This window comes from Balaenoptera musculus, chromosome 18 (assembly GCF_009873245.2).
Source record: "Balaenoptera musculus isolate JJ_BM4_2016_0621 chromosome 18, mBalMus1.pri.v3, whole genome shotgun sequence".
In the NCBI taxonomy this organism is placed as follows: Eukaryota; Metazoa; Chordata; class Mammalia; order Artiodactyla; family Balaenopteridae; genus Balaenoptera; species Balaenoptera musculus.
In genome coordinates, this window is record NC_045802.1 from 4989069 (window position 1) to 4995068 (window position 6000).

The following is a 6000-nucleotide window of genomic DNA, read 5'->3' on the forward strand; positions in this document are numbered from 1 at the left end:
CAATTTAAGGCAATTTTCCAGGTCAATCTTGGGATAAGGATAAACCATCGTGGATGGTTTAAACAAATGAAGTTTTACAGACTCATATACTTGAACAGTTTTTACAGGCTCATCTACTTGAACAGTTTTACAGGCTCATATACTGTAACGTTTATTTTTAGAGCAGTTATAGGTTCACAGCAAAGTTGAGCAGAAAGTACAGAGAGTTCCCATGTGCTTCCTGCCTCCACCCCCAGCGCACAGAGCCTCCCCAGGATCACGTCTTGCACTGAGTGGTGCATTTGTTATGATGATGATGATGTTACATGTCCCTGTTATCAGCCAAAGCCCATTACATTAGGGTTCACTCTTGGTGTTGTACATTCTATGGGTATTTTAAGAAAGTATAATGACACATATCCATCATTATAGCATCATACAGAATAGTTTCACTGCTTTAAAAATCTCCATGCTCTGCTTGTTTGTCCCTCACTCCCTCCTAACCCCTGGCAACACTGTCTCTAGAGTTTGCCTTTTCCAGAGTATCACATAGTTGGACTCATACAGTATGTAGCCTTTTGGATTGGCTTCTTTTACTTAACAATATGCATTTAAGGTTCCTCCATATCTTTTCATGGCTGATAGCTCATTTCTTTTTATTGCTGAATAAATGTCTGGATGGACCACAGTTTATTCATTCACCTACTGAGGGGCATCTTGGTTGCTTCCAAGTTTTGGCAATTATGAATAAAGCTGCTATAAGCATCTGTGTGCAGGTTTTTGTGTGGACGTAGTTTTCAACTCCTTTGAGTAAATACCAAAGAGTGAAATCGCTGGATCTTGTAGTAGAGTATGTTTAGTTTTATAGGAAATCGCCAAACTGTCTTCCAAAGTTGCCGTTACCATTTTGCATTCTCATTGGCAATGAGTGAGAGTTCCTGTTGCTCCACATCCTCACCAGCATTTGGTGTTGTCAGTGGTTTAGGTTTTAGGCATTCTAATAGTATGCAGTGATATTTCATTGTTGTTTTAATTTGCAAGTCCCTAATGACTGTGATGTTGATCGTATTTTGGTATGTTTATTTGCCATCTATATATCTTCTTTGGTGAGGTGTCAGTGCAGATCTTTTGCTCAATTTTTTTTTGGCCAGCCGCGTGGCTTGTGGGATAGTTCCCCCACCAGGGATCAAAACCGGGCCCCTGGCAGCAAAAGTGCCAAGTGCTAATCACTGGACCTCCAGGGAATTCCCTTTTGCTCAATTTAAATTCAGGTCTTTTGTTTTCTTATCATTTAGTTTTAAGAGTTCTTTGCATACTTTGGATATCAGTTCTTTATTAAACATGTGTTTTGCAATTATTTCCTCCAAGTTTATGGCTTATCCTCTCATCTTTCATAGAGCAGAAGTTTTAAATTTTAATGAAGTTCAATTTACCGCTTCTTTTCTTTCATGGATTATGCCTTTGGTGTTGTATCTATTATAAGTCACTGCCAAACCCAAGGTCATCTAGATTCTCTCCTTTGCTATCTTCTAGAAGTTTCATAGTTTTGCATTTTACATTTAGGTATATGATCCATTTTGAGATAATTTTTGTGAAGGGTATAAGGTCTGGGTTTAGATTCTTTGTTTGTTTGTTTGTTTTACATGTGGATGTCCAGTTGTTCCAGCACCATTTGTTGAAAAGACTGTCTTTTCTCCATTGAATTGCCTTTGCTCCTTTTTCAAAGGTCAGTTGACTATAGTTGTTTGGGTCTCTGGGCTCTCCATTTTGTTCCATTGATCTATTTGTCTATGCTTTCACCAATAGCACAGTATTTTGATTACTGTAGCTTTATAGTAAGTCTTAAAGCTGGATAGTGTCAATCCTCCAATTTTGTTGTTCTCCTTAAACATCGTGTCGGCTATTCTAGGTCTTTTGCCTCTCTATATAAACTTTAGAATTGGTTTGTTGATACCACAAAATAACCTTCTGGCACTTTGATTAAGATTGCATTGAAAGTAATAAGTTTACATTTTTGTTGAGTCTCTACCTAGTAGTAGAATCGCTGGATTGTAGAGTAAACATATGTTAAGCTTTCATTCAGTTTATGTTCAGTTTTCCAAAATGGTTTTGCAAATTTACAGCCCCACCAGAAGTATGTGGGAGTCTGAGTTGCGCTATATCCTTGCAATATTTAGTGTTTTTCGTTTTAGCTGTTTTGGTAGGTGTATTATGGCATCACATTATCATTTTAGTTTGCATTTCTCTGGTGACTAATGAAGTTGAGTACTTTTCAGATGTTTATTGGCCATTTGGATACCCCCTTTTGTCAAGTTCCATTCAAGTCTCTTGTTCATTATTTCTACTGAGTATTCTTTTTCTTATCAATTTGAAGGAGTTTTTTTTTTTTTTTTCCCTATTCAAAATGTGAGTCCTTTGTTGAGCATGTATTGCAAATGCTTCTTCCAATATGCAGGTTCTATTTTTACTCTGCTAATAATGTCTTTTGATGAGTAGGTGTCTTCATTTTACTATTTTCCAGCTCAACTCATTTTTTTCCTTTATTATCAAAGTTTTTGTATTTTGTTTAAGAAATCTTTGCCTCCTTCAAAAATTGATGTTCAGAGCAAAATTCAGTCGTCAGAATGGGGCTGTGTGTAATGGTAAATTTATTTATTCACATATCTGTTCACTCCATAAATATTTATTTCCTGGTATATTTATATAATGGAATACTGTACAGTAATTTAAAATAAGTGAACTACAGCTGCATGTATTAACAAGACTGTATCTCAAAAAGCATAATGCTGAATGACAACAGTAAGTCACAGAAGTACAGAGAATATATGATTCTAGTAATATAGAGTGGAATAATAGGCAAAATTAAACAACATGTTGGGTAGAAACTCATACAATTGTGGTAGACCCTTCAAGAAAAACAAGGGAATTATTGATATAAAAGTTAGGTGTACAGGCGCCTCTTGGAGGGAGGAAGGGAGTGTGGTCAGGGGAGGGCACACAAGGACTTCTGAGGCATTGGTGAAGCTCTGTCTCCTAAGTTCCTTGGTGGATTCACAGGTGTTTATTTTACTGCGCTTACATCTGTACATGTACAGTCCGTGCACTCCTTTGAATGTAGGATAGAGTCACAGTAATAAAAAGAAAAACAAAAGATGAGCATTTAGATTGAAGGGACACACCAAGTCTTAAGCAGAATAGATACAAATATGTCCTCACACAGACACAGCAGAATAGAACGACAGAACATCAGCAGCCTACAGAAAATCTTCAAAACCACTAGAAAGTCATGTGCCTAAAAAGCAATGATACTTTGACTGACAGTGGACTTGGCAGTAACAGATGACAGCAGCTACCTGAATGACACCTCCAAACTGCTGAGGGAAAAGAATTCCTTACCCACAAATTATACCCAAGATCTAAGGTGCAATAAAAACATTTTAGTCATAGAGACCAAGAGAGCTTACCTCTCACAAAACCTCACTGGAAGAGCCACTGAAGGATATTTTTCAGCAGAAGAAAACAGGACCAGAAGGAATGAGTTGGAGACAAAAAGTGAAGACAGGCAAAGAAACTAGTCAGCATGTTGGAAAATCCAAAGTAGCACTAGCTGTAAAACACAAGAAAGCAAATTCAAAGGATTTTAATAAGTTGGAATTAAATAATACACATCATGGGCTTCCCTGGTGGCCCAGCGGTTACGAATCCGCCTGCCAATGCAGGGGACATGGGTTGGAGCCCTGGTCCAGGAAGATCCCACATGCCGTGGAGCAACTAAGCCCATGTGCCACAACTGCTGAGCCTGTGTTCTAGAGCCCACAAGCCACAACTACGGAGCCTGCGTGCCACAACTACTGAAGCCCGCACGCCTAGAGCCCGTGCTCCGCAACAAGAGAGGCCACCGCAATGAGAAGCCCGCGCATTGCAACGAAGAGTAGCCCCCGCTCGCCGCAACTAGAGAAAGCCCACACGCAGCAACAAAGACCTAATGCAGCCAAAAAAAAAAAAAAAAAAAAAACCACATTATTAGCATGACTGGTGGTGTATAGCATGCAAGGATTATGAGAGTCTTGCTTTGTTCTCTGGGAAGAGTAATATATTAACTCCAGGTTTTTGTTGAGTACGCACAGTTTAGAGTTTTAATGGTAACCTCTAAGATAATAAAGTGTATAATTTTCAAACTAAAAGAAGAAACTAAGAGAATAAAAAAATATACAGCAGGTAGGAAATGAGCAAAAAGAAACATGAAAAATGCATGATAGATAGAAAACTAAGATTTATCTGGTAGAAATAACTCCCTGTAATGAGCTATCGCAATAAATGCGGGCAGTTAAACCATATATTAAATTATATACTAATGAGCAGATTAACAAATTAATACTAATGAGAAATTAACAGAATCTGGCTCTGTGCTATTTTCAAAGAAGAAAGGTCAAAAGTGAAAAGACAGTAAAGGATGTTCAGGCAAAACAGAAAGGGGGCATAGGAGGGGTTGCATCGGGGTGGAAATACCCCAGGCAGACGGCCACCAGAGGGGAGTGGGTCAGGGGAGGCGGGGGAGGAGGCCTAATGAGGAAGTGATGTGAGATCTGAGGTACAAATAACAAGGGTGAGTGGCCATGTGCAGACCTTTAGGCAGAACATTCCAAGGGTCTTAAGGGAGGAAGAAGCTTAGCATGTTTGAGGAGCAGAAAGGTCAGTGAACTGCTGAAAGAGTGATATACAAACTACATCAGGAAGGGTCTTGGAGGATATTTGCATTTTATTTTTAGTGCAGTGAGGGTCAATTGGAGAGTTTCTAGTAGGCGAGTTACATGATCTGTCTTTTAAAAGATCTTTCTGGCTACTGTGTACAGATTGCATTCTGGAGAGTTACAGAGAAGCAAGAGGGGAGCAGGAAGGTCACTTAGTAGCCAGGAAAGTTATTCAAGAGAGAGAAGAGTATGGCTTGATCCAGAGGGGATCCAGAGGGGCTTGATCCAGAGGGGATGTAGTGGACATATGGAGACACGGGCAGGTTGGAAATATGTTGGTTGATTGGGTACAGAGTCCACGACAGGGAGGAATCAAGGCTGACTCTCAGCTCAGGGCTTGAACACCTGGGTTGGTATCGGTGTCTTTCACTGAGATGAGGAAGATAGAGTGGCTGAAGACTGGGCGGGCGGGTAGAGGTTGCAATCAACAATTCTGTTTAGGTTGAGATGACTATGAGCTTATGAAAGCGGAATTATCAAGTAGGCAGCTAGATGTCTCAGTGTGAGGTTAGTGCAGAGTTGTGAATAGGAAATATAAATTTGAGAGTTGTCAGGATGTGGACTGGACTGGATAAACTCACTTAAGTAGTGGGTGTAGATAGAGAAGGATCTAAGGTGGAGACTTGAGGTTAGGGTTACTAGATTTAGCAAATAAAATAGAAGATGCCCAGTTAAATTTGAATTTCAGATAAACAATAAATACTTTTTTTTAGGGTATGTTCCATGAAAAATTTGGGACATACTTATAATTTAAAAAATCATTTGCTGTTTATCTGAAATTCAGATTTTATTGGACATCCTGTAACTTATCTGGTAATCCTACCTGAGGTACTCCTATTTTTAGATGAAGTAGAGAAGGATGAGAAGTAGAGAAGCAGAGAAGGATGAGAAGCAAAGAAAATGTTCCATTTAGTGTGGCTGTGTATCCTATTTCCCCAGAAAGTGGTGCCATAAAACAACTATTTATTATGCTCACAGATTCTGTGGGTCAGGAGTTTGGACAGGGAATAGTGGGCATGTCTGGGGTCTCAGCCGAAAGACAAAGGCTGGATCGTCTGAAGGCTCACTTATGCACACGTCTGGTGGTTGATACTGGCTGTTGACTGGCGTTTTGGCTACGGCCATCTGCCGGAGACTGTACTTGTGGCCTCTCTGTGTGGCCTGAGATTCTTGCCAATATGATGGCTCAGTGCCAAGGGTGAAGAGAAAATGAGAAGAGGCAGAGACAGAGAGAGAGATTTTATCACTCAAATCTCCTGATTCCAGGTAA